General features: G+C 41.9%; 1 pseudogene; it reads left to right on the top strand.

The window, feature by feature from the left end:
- Nucleotides 1–17,683, top strand: part of LOC123404869 — a 30,010-nt pseudogene extending 12,327 nt beyond the window's left edge.
- The last annotated feature ends 259 nt before the right edge of the window (nucleotides 17,684–17,942 follow it).

Genomic DNA, 17,942 nt, shown 5'->3' with positions numbered 1-17,942 from the left:
TAAGCGGGAGTTAGAAAATTTCGAACCCAAATCGTCCATTTTCTCTTCTTCTTCCTCTCGTTCTCCTGCCCGGCGCGGCAAGCGACGAACTCGACGACGCCGTCAGGCTGCCCGCCGTCCTGCTCGCCGCCGCCTGCCGTCCTCCTCGCCGTCGCCGTCGTCCTGCTCGCCGCCGCCGTCGTCCTCGCCGCGCGCCGCCCTCCTCGCCGCGCGCCGCCGTCCTCCTCGCCGCGCGCCGTCGACACCTCCGGCCGGTAAGCCCCACGCCCCCTCCTCCCCAACACTCCGGCCAGCACAAGCAAAGAAGAAAAAGGAGAAGAAAGGAAGAAAAAGGAGAAGAAAGGAAGAAAAAGGAGAAGAAAGGAAGAAAAAGGAGAAGAAAGGAAGAAAAAGGAGAAGAAATGAAGAAAAAGGAGAAGAAAGGAAGAAAAAGGAGAAGAAAAGAAGAAAAAGGGAAGAAAGAAAGAAAAAGGAGAAGAAAGGAAGAAAAAGGAGAATAAGAAGAGGAGGAGGAGAAAAGAAGAAAAAGGAGAATAAGAAGAGGAGGAGAGGAGAAGAAGAGGAAAAATAGAAGAAGAGGAGAGGAGAAGTAGTAGAAGAAGAGGAGAAGTAGAAGTAGAAGAAGAAGTAGAAGAAGAGGAGAAATAGAAGAAGAGAAAAAATTAGTTTAGGGTTAGAAGAAGAAGAAATATTTTTTTTGTCATTTAATTTTGCTATTGTATAGTGTATATGCTTAAGTGTTAATAATGTTTCTTAGATTATTGCTATTGTATATGCTTACGTGTTAATAGTTTAATTTTTCTATTGTATATGCTTAAGTGTTAATAGTTTATTTTTAGCAAGAAAATTAATAGAACTAGTTTAATTTTGCTATTGTATATGCTTAAGTGTCCGGGACTGGGCTCCGCCCGGCTGGTATTTTAGAGTTTAGGTTCTCGCCAAGACCCGGGACTAAAGGTCCTCCTATATAAAACGAGCCTTCGAAGTTCCCGCCCGGCTAGTTTGTTAGTTTATTAGTTAATCAAATGTCCGTTTTTTGCAGAACTATGGATCCACATATTAGGAACCTCGAAGAGGAAGAACTTCTCGAAGATATAATCAAAGATGGCCCCGACGTTGAACCAGCCGAATCTCCGACGTCATATCTAAACAACTCCGGATATGGAATGGAGGTCGAGCGACACGAAGATGAAGCCGATGGGGCAGGAGATAGGTCCAATGACGGAGAATGTGATAGCTCCACTGATGGAGAAGCCGGTGGAGAAGCCGGTGAAGAAATAATAAAGTCCGGCGAGGTATACATATGAAGTTCGACAATCACTTGTAATATGTGAAAAATATTGGAGATAGCTCTATATTGTATACATATACATTCATTTGACGAATGTTTCTCCCTCTTAGGCCTCCACATCGAGAAAATCTACGAAACGAGGCCCGACTAGAAAGTTGGATGCACGGACACATTACACCTTTGAGGTGATAATGCCTACGGGCGAACCCAAGCTTCCTAAGAATGCTGCTGACACATTCAAGAAGCAATGCGGAGTTCTCGTTAGGGATCACGTCCCGATCAACGTTCGGGAGTGGAACAAGCGCAAAGGGGCAGCCGATAGTGACTATGTCGCCGAAAGGAACAAAGATAATCTTTGGAATGATCTCATGTCACATTTCAACCTGCCAGAATGTGAGAATGAAGACGCCGCAGACAAACTGAGGGCCAAAGTCAAGCAGTGGACTCTAAAGAAGATGGCCGAACTGTTCCGTAGCTGGAAGAAGAAGCTATGGAAAAACTATCTCGAGACAAAGAAAGTGCCAGTATTCGAGGGGTATCTAGCCAAGCAGGCGAATCACTGGAAGGAATTTCAAGAGTACAAGGAGTCAGAAGATGCCGAGGCATTATCAGAAAAGAACAAGATAAATGCCGACAAGAAGAAATATCACCACAAGCTTGGGCCAGGGGGCTATGAGACTGCCATCCCAAAGTGGGAAAAGAAAGAGCAAGAACTGATAGATAAAGGCATCGTACTTGAACCACTCCGTGATGAGTAGGAATTGAGAGCAAGAAATTGGTTCCTTGCGCATGGTGGGTCGTACGACGAAACAACAGGGGACCTCATCTGCAATGACAATCTTAGGATACCCAGGGAGAATTGGAAAAGGATAGTGAAAGAAATTAAGGAGGGACAAAGAAAGTTCACTGCAGATAGAGATAAAGATTTGCTCACACTGGTCCTCGGCAATGACGAACATGGAGGACGAACACGAGGCTTCGGTCCATCTTACCCGTGGTGGCTTGGGTTTGCCAGATATCAAGACACTTACAGAAGCCGAGAGAGAGCAAAGAAGCGGCAGCAGGATGAGGAGAATGACAAGTTCAACCAGTTGCTTGCCAGGATTAACGAGCAACAGAAGCAGATTGATGAGCTTAGAGGAGTAGCGCGCCACGAAGATCCTACACTTGATATTACCGGCGCCCCATCTAAGTGAAAAAGCAGCGTGGCTGAATCTGAGGCCCCGCCCGACGATGCACGAAGAATGATAGAGGGCGGTCCCGGCTACCCCGTGGATGGAATCAAGGAGTCAACATCATGTGAACTCCATCAGAAATTCAAGAACATATCCATGAAGGTGGCCGTCGGACAAGCTTTACCTTCTGGCCCTGATGCACGCTGGCATGGCCGTGAGATTCCAGCTGGCTTTGCTAAAGTCGGGGTGGATGAAATCATGATGGGGTTTCATGATATGGAGCTCGACATAGCTGGACCCGAAGATGAGAGGACACTCGGAGAGGTACTGGGTGGAGTCATCCTATGGGACAAGAACTACATCAAGCTTCCAGGCTCGGCCCCAAGGACAACACCACCTCCGAGTCGTCGCAGGTCACCTACACCTCCATTACCTCTAAGCCCTCCACATGACGTCGGCCAGCACAACACGAGTCCATCTCGATCACCGCCGCCGGACTTGGGTCGTCCGTCTCCGCCGCCGCCCGCTCCGGATACAAAGCCTGAGCCTGTCACGGATACAAAGCGGGAGCGTGCCACCAAGAACGCTCCGCCGCCGCCCGCTCCGGATACAAAGCCTGAGCCTGCCACGGATACAAAGCGGGAGCGTGCCACCAAGAACGCTCCGCCGCCGCCCGCTCCGGATACAAAGCCTGAGCCTGCCACGGATACAAAGCGGGAGCGTGCCACCAAGAACGCTCCGCCGCCGCCCGCTCCGGATACAAAGCCTGAGCCTGCCACGGATACCAAGCGGGAGCGTGCCACCAAGAACGCTCCGCCGCCGCCCGCTCCGGATACAAAGCCTGAGCCTGCCACGGATACAAAGCGGGAGCGTGCCACCAAGAATGCTCCGCCGCCGCCCGCTCCGGATACAAAGCCTGAGCCTGCCACGGATACAAAGCGGGAGCGTGCCACCAAGAACGCTCCGCCGCCGCCCGCTCCGGATACAAAGCCTGAGCCTGCCACAGATACAAAGCGGGAGCGTGCCACCAAAAACGCTCCGCCGACGATTCCTAAGCCACAGAGCACCCCAAAGCGCAAACGGTCGCCCCTCCCAAAGGTACGTCATGCTAATCTTCCTATCGGACCTTATGATCGTACCCCCTTCCATCACAGTATGACTTACACCATAAGCGTGATGACTATACACGCACATTGCAGAAGGAAGTGAAAAAGAGCAGATCACGTGCAAGCCCTCCACATGACGTCGGCCAGCACAACACGAGTCCATCTCGATCACCGCCGCCGGACTTGGGTCGTCCGTCTCTGCCGCCGCCCGCTCCGGATACTAAGCGGGAGCGTGCCACCAAGAACGCTTCGCCGACGACTCCTAAGCCACAGAGCACCCCAAAGCGCAAACTGTCGCCCCTCCCAAAGGTACGTCATGCTAATCTTCCTATATCAGACCTTATGACTTACACCATAAGCCTGATGACTATACACGCACATTGCAGAAGGAAGTGAAAAAGAGCAGATCACGTGCAAGTGCAAGTGGGAGCAAATCAAGTTCAACTACAAGCAAGAAAAAATCAGACGTTCCTCAGCTTGGACAACAGGCCAAACAGTCGATCCCACCCCTCAAGGTGTTAACCGAGAATGTTCCCCCTTCGGTGCAGGGGCTAGCTTTAGAAAGTGCAAAGGAGTTGGCGGCTGCATGTGGTGTATCGGTTGAAGAATTGCTGTCTTCCCAAGACGACAAGATACCCAAGGATGTGGTAGCCCCTAAGCCACAGTTTGTCATGGGTGAGCCTTTGGTCAGCAAAGATGATCTCCCAACAAATATGCGTTACTTGCATCAATGGTACTTAAGTGAATCAAAGAATGGGAGAACAATGATCGTGCTGAGTGTCCCACAGGAGTACTACGGCCGCCCCGAACAAATCCATATCGACTTTGATGAACTCTTCCAGATGTACAATGGCGACGCCCTCGACAAATCGCTTATGAGTTGCTATTGTCTGTAAGTTTTTCAATTCGTTGTCTACATATAACTTGTTTAGTTATTTCAATTTATGGTCTATATATAACTTATACTCTATTATGCAGAATGAAGATTCTGGATTGTAAAAGTAAGAGCATCCTAAATATTGGGTTTATTGACCCAGATAAAATACATATAGCGACGCTAACTAATTATCCCAAGGAGACGGAGGAAAACCTTCTAAGGTTTCTAATAGATCAAAATTTCTGTGACCACATACTGTTTCCATACAACTTCAGGTGAGGGTCTTTACTCTGTTGTGTCCATTCACTTATAAGTGTAATTGATAAGTAACTGATATATATATATATATAAGGGAAGAGTTGATGCCTTCGACTCATTATCGAGACCCTTGGAACAGTTCCAAAGCCTGCAGGATATGCTCCAAGGGTAATCTTAATCATTCTTGCGCTCTATCGGTCTCTTTCGATGATTTTCTGATATATCAATTAATAAAAAACTTAGCAAATCATTATCCTTGTCGGGCAGGGTTTGGAAGCGGTTCAAGTGCGTGACTCCCGGTAACTTTCATGGGAAGCTGATCTTTAGAGCGGCTCAGGTAAGTAGTAGTATGATATACTTCTATTAATTTTCAATACATTTATGATGCTAGGTTATTATTTTGATTATATATATTCTATTCTCGTAAAGTGCGACCAGCAGCCACGGGGAACGCATCTATGCGGATACTATGTTTGCGAGACCATTCGCACGTTTACCTCTGAGCACAAGGATCACAGATTCGACGTAAGCAATGAACATTTACACCTCTATTTTTACCCGTCATTCTTTGTTATCATGATTGATATTCATATTCATCTCCTCTTCTTATATAGCACACGGCCATGACGACGAAGGTCCTACCAGAGCAACGCGCGATTGCTGTTGCAGAGGAGCTTGCGACCTTTCTGAGGACGGAAGCTATAGATGACAAAGGACGATTTAGTGTAGCTAGGGGCCATTACTGATGTTCGTCCATGTAATTGAATAGACGGGCTCTAGTCCCGATAATTCAGATCTCCATGTAATTGTATATATATATGCTCGCTTGTAAGATAAGTTAATCTTATATATATATATGCATAATTATTTCTATTTAAATTATATGAAAACTAATTTCCGAACACCAAACGAGGCATCACGTTAGTCTCCCGAACACCTAAACCCTAAAACCCTAAAACCCAAAAATAATTTCATTAAAAAAAAAACCCAAAAACCAGCAAAATCTGAAAATCTTTAGTCCCGGTCCGTGTAACGAACCGGGACTAAAGGGCCTGCCCCTGGGACGCTACGAGGCGCCCACGTGGAGCACCTTTAGTCCCGGCTTGTAAGAGGGCCGGGACGAAAATGTTAGGCCTTTAGTTCCGCCCCTTTAATCCCGGTTGGTGAACCGGCACTAAAGCCCCTTACGGGCCGGGGCTAAAAGGCCCCGTCCCCACTAGTGTGACCACAACCCTGCATAACTATGAGTAGCATGAGAGCAAAATGATATATCAATTCTTCATGGAGAAAGCAATGATTCAATGCAGTTACAAGTAGCATGAGAGCAGGAACCCTTTCCCTGTGAAAAGCTAAAACTGATGCACCAGCTACACCCATTGATTATGGGACACTGGATGGAGAATGTATGAAGTGGATGTATCATAGAATGCTCCCTGGGTGTCATACATCTTGTCATTGTTGTTGACGGCAGCCACGTATAGCTGAGACATGAGCCTGGTAGTATTTGGAATGACAATTCGGATGCACACCAGCTTGCTGTGTGCAACTCTGCGACCGGATTTGTGGAGTATTGGCTGCGGTATGGTCACTCACAACACCATGATGTAGAGATCTGTGACGCCACATGTGGATTTCATGCGTGTACTTGTGAGTCTAGCTAGTTATCTCGACTGTTTGCGCAATCATTGCTTCTCGAGATACATGACAGCAAAGAGCTCTTTCCTGGTCATTACGAGCAAGGGAACATGCAATGGGCTTGTAGATGGTCTTGTAAGTTGTACCCCTTTTCCTTTCTGCAACCCAAAACCCAAAAGATGCTCAATATTCATATTTCAGTAGAAGGATGGAGAGAGAGAGACAGGTAGAGGTTCGAGACACCCCGGCGATGAAAGTGAAAAAAAATACACGGTGTCGCCAGGTACCGGCAGATTCACATTCACTCATTGCTGCTCTAAGATTTGTGCGATAATGTTCAGTATAAAGCGTGTTTCGGGAATACTGGTTAATACAATAAGAGGGGTCCACAACAACTGCTTTCTATGTCGAATGACAGCCCAATCTTACATATCATTTAAACTATGAGATCGTTTTTAAAATAATTCATATATTTGAACTCCTCACACCAAGACCTTTAAAACTAGACCAATCTTATATACATTTCAAGCATGCTTAGAGGTCAACATTTCACATTCCGTATGTGAAACAAACATATTTCGATAGAAAAATGTAAATCAAAACATGTTTCAGAAAAGTGAAAAATATGAAATAACCTATTTCTCTAGAAACTAAAAGGCAATATGAAACTGAGATGTCGACTTGTGAAACTGATTTGTTATAAATATGTAACAGTTTATTTCAAATGAATGAAGTATCCTATTTCAAAGATGTGATTTTTGTGAAACAAGCCGGTGAAAAGTAAAATGTAGGTTTTGAAAGTGAAACAATTTGAAACTGAAATGTCAACTTGTGAAACTTATTATTGGAAAATGTAGGTTGTGTAAATGAACAGAAATAACAAGCCAGTCAAATGTGAAATGAAGAGCGAAAAATGTGAAACAGACCAAATACTTTTGAAACGATTTTTTACACATTTCCTAATAATCAATTTCACAAGATGACATTTTAGAATATGAGAACTGAGAAAACAATATATGGGTGGTCGGAGTGCTGTCTTATGGTCTCGGCGAACTCGTCGTCAATTGTATGATGAGTTAGTACATGGGGAGGGGCGTATGTAGTCACGCCCTGACGATATAGCCGATGTTCGTGACCATATTAACAAATCTCGATGTCGTTGCTTGTGTGTGTGGTTTTTTTTTCTTCGGATGATCCACTAAGTGCTTGGATATCTTGGTATCATGAGTAAGTTTTCGAGTTCTCGTGTGGTTGATCTAGAGGACAAAACCCAGGGCCTACCCAATGCATTCTTTTCGCAATATCTAGTTCCAACACACAAGTCAGGTTGATGTTCTAACAAAGACACTTGGTTAGATCCAACATGTAAGAGCATACATCAGAAGTGCTTGAGCGATTGCTTTGATCAAAATCTCTGTACCAACATTTGTTTTTTTTCTGTAATTTGAGAAATATGATCAAGGCCACAACTTCACACTCGCTCGATGCCTGCCTAGTTTGCCATAGTAAAAATAATTATCGTTACATCGATGAACTTTGATTGTACTCTTACCCATGTTTAATAAGTTGTCTTTTCCCTAAAAAAAACTATTATATGTTCTCACAAACTTCTGCGATTGATTGTGAAAAAAAGACGCACCATGTGTTTTTACTGATTCACGAATGAATTCGCATGTTTTTTCAAACAACCGGTGTTACGCCGGGAATCATCAAAAGGCACGTTGACATAGGAACATGCACCACTTTACCAAGTAAATGACATCAGATTGCAAAAGGCAGTACAAAGACTCACCAACCAACACCAACCAACCTGACACCGCGTGGGTGCATATGTGCATACATACCATACCATATAAAAAGTGAGGTAGTAGTCTAGAGAGATGAAACGGGAAAGAGGTGAAGGATGTGAAGCTAAAAGCATTAGGGAAAAGGAGACATTGGGAAAGAGGGTACATGCGCTCAAGGGAGAACTAGATGATGTTGCAGGACAACAGGTACTCCGTTAGAATGTGGAACAACTCACCAGTGCTTGTATTGTAGACAGATGATACAGATTAGTTGCAAGCTGCAGGAGAGCAAACAACACATAATAGCATGTCAACACAACGCTTCCATACATACACATAAGAGGTATCCATTTAGGGGGCAAGGTTGTCCTTGTCAAAGGCATCACTCCATTCTTGCACAATCAGTCTAGGGCCGCTTCACAGGATCTTAATGCGCTAGCTAAGCTCACCCCCGTAGTTGATCCCTCGTCATCCCCTAACACTCACCCTTGGGCTGCTCTAGCGTGTTCGTCAGAGGTGGAACTCCATGATGAGGTTGACCACTTCATTAGGCTGCACTACGACCTCCCTTCCCGCGTCGTACTCCTCTCGACCATACCTTATAATTGGTAGTGCACTATCTTGTGTTTCTCCTCACCTCGCTTATTCACTCAGATGAATCCCTATAGCACCAGATATGTCATATTTTATCGAGTATAATTTGCTTAGATGCAACTTATTTACATCTCACATTTTTTTACGTAAGAATCTTCTTTGGAATATTACATGATATCACTGCAATGTTATTGTGTTGTCATTACTACATATGAATTTGTCTTATCGATAATTTATGAAGTATTCATAACAATATTCTATAACTTTCATATATTTTTGGCACCGTTTTATATTATTTTTTAGACTAAGTTACTTATCCAGTGCCCAGTGTCAGTTTCTGTTTTTTGTGTGTTTTTTCTTTCATAGAAAATCCATATCAAAATGGACTCCAAACGCGATAAAAATTTATGGATTTTTTGTTGTAATATATATGAATTTTGGGAGTCGAAATCAAGAAAAGACGATGCCCGAGGGCCCCACAACTCAACAGGGCGTGGCGTGCGGAGGGCGCCCTGATGGATTGTGGCCAGCCCTTAAGTCATTTGAGGCGCCTATTTTGCCGCAAGAAAGATATTTTCGCGATAAAAATCCCCTCAAAATTTCATCCCGATCGGAGTTACGGATCTCCGGGTATTTAAGAAATGGTGAAGGTCCAGAAAACGGCAGCGAAAACAGGAGAGAAACAAACAGAGAGAGATCCAATCTCGGAGGGGCTCTCGCCCCTTCGGGAGCCGTGGCGGCCAAGGACAATTGGGAGAACCTCTCCCTATATTGGGAGAGGCCATGGAGGAGCAATCCTAAGGGGGGATACTCTCTCCCCCTCTCTTCCGGCGGCGCCAGAGTGCCACCGGGGGAGCCATCGCCGCGGGTGATCGTCTTCATCAACATGACTATCTTCATCACCTTCCTCATCTCTTTTCAGCGGTCCACTCTCCCGCACCCCGCTGTAATCCCCTACTTGAACATGGTGTTTCATGACACATATTATTAATCAATGATGTGTTGTCATCCTATGATGTTTGAGTAGATCTATGTTGTCCTTTGGGTTGATTTATGATCTTCATTGGTTTGAGTGTACGTTTTATGTTGGTGTTGTCCTAAGGTGCCTTCCGTGAGGCACACACATGAAGCATTCAAGCTGAAGGGTGTTGCAATATGTTCATGATTCGCTTATAGTGGATGACTAGAGTGATAGAATCTTACACCCGAGTAAGGGGGTTGTTTGCGTATGGAAGTAAAGAGGACTTAATATTTAATGCTATAGTTGGGTTTACCTTAATGATTTCTAGTAGTTGCGGATGCTTTCTAGAGATGCAATCATAAGTTTATATAGTCCAAGTACGAAAAGTATGTTAGCTCACGCCTCTTCCTCATATAAAATTTGCAAGAAAGATTACCGATCTTGTTATCAATTGCTTAGGATGATTCCGCACACCATACCATCTCGTTATTCCACACTCGCTATTTGTAATATATAGTAATTTATTCTAACTCTATTTAGTGCAGCAAATATTTTCATATTTTAGTTCTCCAATATCATGCAAAGCTAACCTTTCCATACCCACAACACAGTTTTATTTCTCAGTACTAGATAGAAGCAAACGTTCGGTGTATGTAGAGTCGCATCGGTGGGAGATAGGACTTGAAAATTATTGATCTTACCTTTAGCTCCTTGTGTGTTTGACACTCCATACTTACCACTTCCATCTTTGGAAAGTGCTACGATGATTTCTTGCACTTGGGGATTATCAAGCTCTTTTCTCGCGTCGTTACCGGGGAGCAATAGTGCGGGGTTAATATTTTCGCGTATGCTTGTTTTCTTCTATCACTAAGTAGATTTTTTTTGTTTTGTTTCTGTTTTTTTTTTGTTTTGTTTGTTTAGTTGTGGGTGAAACAAACAAAATATTGATTTTTTACTTGCCTCTTAAAAGAGAAGCTATTGGAAAGTTATGCATTGCAGAAGTGAGGGTCGACCTTGAACACTTGTGTTCATGCTCATGGAAACAATGTAGAATTTTTCATGGAAGTTTCTCATAAAAATAATTATCCCCTTGTATATACCACTGTACCATAAAAATAACGTGTTTTTCATAATATTCATGATGCTCTTTTGCATGTTTCATCAACTATCCTTATGTGAGCATCATTGAAATTATCATGCCTAGCTAAAAGGCTTTAAAGAAAAGCGCTTGTTCAGAGATAACCCAACAGTTATCCTTTCTGTTTTTGTGTGTTAACATGATTAATATACTATAGTAATAATGTTTTGTGTCTTTTATTTAAAAAGTGTGCCAAGTAAAGCCTTTGGGATGATTTGGATGATAAGTAGAATTGATATGGTGCCAAAACAGAAACTTCGACGTCCAGTGCAGAAATTCTGTGATTTTACTAGAATGTCTTTTGTATATGAATTTTTTAATAGTATTAATATACAAATTACCCAGGACTTCCTAAATTTTCAGAGTTGTTTGAGTTACAGAAGTATGGTGTTTGTGTTGATCATTAAAGACTGTTTTGTTTTAGACAGATTCTGTTTTTGCTTGCATAGTTTGCTTGTTTTGATGATGCTATGGATTGTATCGGGGGGGGGGGGGGGGTACAAGCCATGCAAAACATATAGTACAGTACCTTATGCAATAATTAAATATGAATCAATTTATAACAGTATCTAAATTTATGATTTTACTATTATACTAATAGATCTCACGAGATTTTTGTTAAGTTTTGTGTGATTGAAGTTTTCAAGTTTCGGATGAGATACCGACATGAGGAGAATAAGGAGCATTAATAACCTAAGCATCAAGATGCCGAAGGCACCCCCAAGGTAATATCCAAGGAAGACTCAACCGTCTAAGTTTGGGGATGCCCCGAAAGGCATCCCCTCTTTCGTCTTCAACACTATCGGTATATCTTACTCGGAGCTATATTTTTATTCGTCACATAATATGTGTTTTTCTTGGAGCGTCATTTTATTTTGTTAGTATTTTCTTTCTGTTACTTATAATCTTGTTTCTGAATAAAAATTTACAATAATTGTCTTTAGAATGCTTGAACTGCATGTGTGAGGTGTGTTGTATAAAAAGAGAAACTTTTGCTGTAGTATTTGAATTATCATATTTTACTGGAACATGGAAAGTTTCAAAAAAAATTATAAAGTACTTTCATAAAAATTCTTTAGTTATTCCTAAATTTTCAAAAAGAATATTAGAGATATATTAGTGCACTGTTTAAATGAATTGCTATAGACTGTCCTATTTAGACAAATTGCTGTTATAGTTTTTTTATCTACTTATCCTAGTGTTTTCATAGTTTATATTGGTAGATATAAATTATGGAAATGATAGTATACATTGCCTAATGTTTTAAAATTATTATGCAACTTGTCTTGGCAGTACATGAAGTGTAGGTTTATTCTTATGTGTACTAACCTATCTCACAAGTTCTTTTCAGATTTTGTGTGGATGAAGTTTTTGAGACTTAGGTAAAACCGGGATATGAGAGGATTGAACGGGATAGGAAATCTCAATCTTGCGGATGCCCAAGGCACCCCAAGTAAATACTACAAGAAGTTTCAAGAATCTAAGCTTGTGGATGCTACGCATCCCACTTCTCTCCGTCAACAATTATCGGTTAGCCAATGTTGATCCTAAGTTTTCATTCATTAACATGTGCTATTCTTGGAGCAAATTTTGTGGTTACTGTTGCCTTTTATTTCATGCACCATGCTAGTATGAGATAATACTTGGCTTATTTTTAGAATGCTTCATGCGCTTCACTTAAATCTTTTGAGTATGACTTCATAGAATGCTTCATGTACTTCACTTAAATCTTTTGAGTATGACTTTATAGAGTGCTTCATGTGCTTCACTTATATATTCTGAGCTTAAATATTGGTCACTCTATATTCATTAATGAAAGCTCTATGAACTTCACTTATATCTTTTGAGAGTAGTTTGATGATCACTCTTGTGCTTCACTTATATCCTAAGAGAAAATGTTGAATGAATTGAATGTCATAAAACGTGAAATTATATATGCTTCATATGCTTGTCTCGTGGGGAGTAATGACTTTACATACTAAGAGTATAAGAAATAAAATTAGTGAAGGTTAGCAAACATAGCATTGGTCACTCGAACAATTCACGAAAGAATATTGAAGGAAGAGAGATCTCACATATAAATATACTATCTTGGACATCTTCTATTGTGAGCCCTCTTAATTATTTTCAAACTTGACCAATTAGTTGACGTTGGACAAGGAAAAGAATGTAATGGTTACGTTTTCTTATATCCACATAGTAGTTATATTGTCATAGATCCTGTAACATGTGGTGCTTGCTTAGGATCTTTTGCTAGCCCCAATATCCGCACTAAGTAGAGATACTATTTATGCATCCATAACCCTTAAACCCAGTTTCTTGCCATGAGAATCCACAGTACCTACCTATGGATTGAATAAGATCATTCAAGTAAATTTTCATCGGTGCACAAGGCAATAAAAATTGTTCCTAAACATGTATGATCTTTTATTGCAAGGGAAAATAAGCTTTGTACGATCTTGTGATAGCAAAGAAATAAAAGCGACAAACTGCATAATAAAGTTTGCTATCACAAGGGGCAACATAAAATGGCGTTCCTTTTCATTAAGAGATTGCACATCCAAAATTAAAAAGCGCATGACAATCTCCGATTCTCTCTGCGAAGGGCCTATCTTTTACTTTTTTGTTTTTAATTTTATGCAAGAGTCAATAATGTTCATCCCTATTTCAATCTATTAATTTTTTTAGTTGGCAAGCATCATATGGCGGAGAAAGATGCAGGCACATATATCCAGTTGGATATAGGTGATCATGATTAATTATTGTTGCCATTATCCCTGAGATAAATAAGTTGGGAGGCGGAACATTAAGCTCTTATCTTCTTATGTGTTTAATTGAAACTCTTTGTTCTAAAAATATGCCTTGAGTGTCAGCAATCATGAAAGACTAAATGATAGTTGAGTATGTGAAATTTGCTAAATCTAAGCTCTTACATAGACCCTTCCCTAAAATAAGATGAATTGTAATTGCTTGATGGCTGAAAACATAGTTTGCTAGTTTTCAAGAAAGTTTATTGTCTAAACTTTAACATGTGAATACCTTGTTACTTGATCATGAGAAGTTATATGAGAAAAAGTTGTTGTTTTATGAAGCTAGAAAAAGTGATTGGAAGTAACATTGGTCAAACTTATATACTATGCTAGCATTCACACTTCATAAATTATTTATTTTATCATTTACCTACTCGAGGATGAGCAGGAATTAAGCTTGGGGATGCTGATACGTCTTCAACTATAGAAATTTATGAAGCATTCATGCCAATATTCTACAACTTTTATATACTTTTGGCAACATTTTATATTATTTTTTGGGACTAACTTAAATATCCACTGCCCAGTACTATTTCATGTTTTTGTGTTTTTTTTGTTTCATAGAAAATCGATATCAAACGGACTCCAAACGCGATAAAAATTTACTAAGATTTTTTGGAATATATGTGAATTTTGGGAGTCGGAATCAACGCAGGGCGATGGCTGAATGCCCCGCAAGCCAACATGACGCGGCCCAAGGGCATGGCGTGTGGCGATCCCTTAAGTTGGTTGAAGCCCCTCTTTCACCGCAAGAAAGATATTTCCCGATAAAAATTCTCTCAAAATTTGAGCTTGATCGGTGTTATGGATCTCCAGGTATTTAAGAAACGGTGTAGAGCCAGAAAACGGTAGCGAAAATACGAGAGAAACAGAGAGAAATCCAATCTTGGAGGGGCTCTCACCCCTTAGGGAGCGATGTCGACCAAGGGCCTGTGGGAGAACCTCTCCTTAGATGGGGAGAGGCCATGGAGGAGGAAGCCTAAGGGGGAGACTCCCTCCACTTCTCTTTCGGCTGCACCGGAGTCCCGCCGGGGGAGCCATCACCGCGGTGATCGTCTTCATCACCTTCCTCATCTCTTTTCAGCGGCCCACTCTCCCGCACCCCGCTGTAATCCCCTACTTGAACATGACGTTTCATGCCACATATTTTAATCAATGATGTGTTGCCATCCAATGATGTTTGAGTAGAACTACGTTTTCCTTTGGGTTGATTGATGATCTTGATTGTTTTGAGTGTACGTTTTATTTTAGTGTTGTCCTAAGGTGCCTTTCATGAGGCACACGCGTGAAGGATTCGCGCTGGAGGGTGTTGCGATATGTTCGTGATTCGCTTATAGAGGGTGGCTAGAGTGACAGAAGCTTACACCCGAGTAAGTGAGTTATTTATGTATATGGGAATAAAGGGGATTTGATGTTTAGTGCTATGGTTGGGTTTACCTTAATGATTTCAAGTAGTTGTGGATGCTTGCTAGAGATCCAATCATAAGTTCACATGATCCAAGTACGGGAAGTATGTTAGCTCATGCCTCTCCCTCATATAAAATTTGCAATAATGATTACTGATCTTGTTATCAATTGCCTAGGATGATTCAACACACCATACCATTATTATTAAACACTCGCTATTTGCAATATATTCTAACTCTATTTAGTGCAGCAACTATTTTCATATTTTAGTTCTTCAATATCATGCAAAGCTATCCTTTACATACCCACAATATAGTTTTATTTCTCGTTACTAGATAGAAGCAAACGTTCGGTGTATGTAGAGTCGTATCGGTGGCACATATGACTTGAGAAAATGTTAATATTACCTTTAGCCCCTTGTGAGTTTAACACCATACTTACCAGTTCCATCTTTGAAAAGTGCTACGATGATTTCTTGCACTTAGGGATTATCAGGGATGTAAATTTTGGACTCTGTACTATTTTGGTGTATGTGATTTTTCCTTATGACCATCGCTTATATGCAATTTGGAAGTACCTCATTCATAAGATCTTCAAAGTCTCGGTTTCTGATACTGAGATGTATGCAAGCAATCAAGCATGCCCTGTTCTTCAGCTTGGGCCTAAGCAGAGAAATGTGCTCCACTATCTTTCTGCCAGCACGTATATGCAGTGTAGTCGTACATTCACGTAAATCAAAATGAAATGGTGATCTGCGAGATTCTTCAGTTCAAAGTAAGATACTACTACGCTACTGAAATTTGAGGATGAAAATCTAATCAACAAGTTCATTGAGGTTGAAATGCAATAATTATATCATTTTCAGAACTTCAATTGTCATTAAAAGATCTATTAAAGTTATTTAACCTAAAACAAATTTAACATTGGGTTTTTCATCGATGTAAATGACATGAGAAGGTGGGTGGTGTTTATTTTTGAACATTCTGATGTATTATTTGTATTTTTGCCAAATTCATACATTGGCTGTAGGCCCACATGAATTTTCAGGAATTTTATAAAACAATTATGATTTAAAATAAGCTAGAAAACATTTGACGCACCCGAGGCGCTAGCCTCACTCTATGCAAGTGGGTCCACAGGTCAAAGAATACCCCATTTAACTAAGACTTGGTTAAACTAGACACCAGGGCCACATGTTAGTGTCTTACCAGCGTTGTAACTGATGTATTAAGCACAGGGCCCACTAGTCATGATGTAATTAGGACAGAGTGTTAGCCTACCTGATAGTTAAAACGTCGTTACCCACACTGCACGGTGGCGGAGGGGATTTATGCAGCCGGTATTGTATTATAAATAGTATCTGTGATTTTATGTGAATGCCGAATTTTGACATGCTAGTATGGTTGGAAGAGGCTCAAGGCCCATGAAACTACAAGGTGCAAATTAAAATGGCAAAAATATGCGTTGAACCAGGAAGGAACACCAACTGATCTTCAGGAAGCATTACATATGTTCTAACCAAGTTGTATATTCTATTTCCTGCTGTGTGAAATTGAATAGGACATCTAACGCTTCACTAAAACAATTATTTAGGGCATCTAGTTTCTTAACATTTTGAAGAACACATGAATTATACTTGGACCTGATTTTTAAGTAAGAAGAAGGGAAGCCGAGCATGAACATACGAATGAGACGTGCACGAACTTGGCTAAAAATCAGAAAAAAAAGGTGGTAGAAATAGAATAGAATGTTGCTATCAAGTCACTCAGTTCCTTGAACATGTTGTGCAATATTTTTATCGGTCCAATATTCCTTCCTGTCACTGTCTGTCTTTCGCGGGGTTTTATCAAACCATTTGATACGTTACGCACAAGTGCCATGCCTCAACGTACTTACCAACGATTTGCCGTGGAGAACATGCAACAAGTTGGTGTTGACAACCGAACTAGCGCAAGCACTATATAAAGTCGACCCTGCAGCTCTCTAACCACACAACACAAGCAATCAACACAAAAAAACAGCAGCAACCAAGAAGAGGTAGACATTTACAATTCAGCAGTGTTGAGTAGATAATATGGCCACTGCAAGAGCTCTAGGCACCATGGCAATTTTCCTCCTGGTGGCGCTCTCCACCTCCCACATCGCGTCCTCACTCCGCCCGGGTCTCGGCGTCTGCCATGCGAGCGGCTATCTTCCAGGAAAGTCGGGCAACTGTGAGAAGAGCAACGACCCCGACTGCTGCGAGGATGGCAAGAAATACCCATAGTACCACTGCTCGCCTCCAGTCACCGCGACCACCAAGGCTGTCTTGACGCTCAATAGCTTTGAGAAGGGCAAGGACGGCGGTGGTCCGTCCGAGTGTGACAATGCCTACCATAGCGACCAGGAGATGGTCGTCGCGCTCTCCACCGGCTGGTTCAAGCACATGGCCCGTTGTGGGCACCGCATCAAGATCACCGCCAATGGCAACTCCGTGTACGCCAAGGTGGTGGATGAGTGCGACTCTGTTTATGGCTGCGACGACGACCACAACTATGAGCCTCCCTGCGCCAACAACATTGTCGATGCGTCTCCAGCGGTGTGGAATGCCTTGGGACTTGATCAGAACGTAGGCATGGAGGGCGTCACCTGGTCTGATGAGTGAGTGTTTGAAAGAAAGGTCAGAACACAGATTATTGGTACCACTTCTCGGTCTAGTATACACAGATCCTATATATAGTGGGAAGTCGATTTGGTTCTGTATATGATGTCATGATTTTACGAAATAAATAGTGCAGCATATGGTTTAGCACCATTGAGATGTTTGTGTGTGCTATAATAGTGAGTAGTGTGGTGCATAAAGAATTGAAAACACACGAGACACCTCAGAAAGCGGTATGCTCATTTTCAGGTGTAGCTGAACA

Source organism: Hordeum vulgare, chromosome 6H (genome assembly GCF_904849725.1).
Source record: "Hordeum vulgare subsp. vulgare chromosome 6H, MorexV3_pseudomolecules_assembly, whole genome shotgun sequence".
Classification (NCBI taxonomy): Eukaryota; Viridiplantae; Streptophyta; class Magnoliopsida; order Poales; family Poaceae; genus Hordeum; species Hordeum vulgare.
Note: the sequence above shows the minus strand (reverse complement) of the source record. Positions and strands in the feature narration are given on the sequence as shown.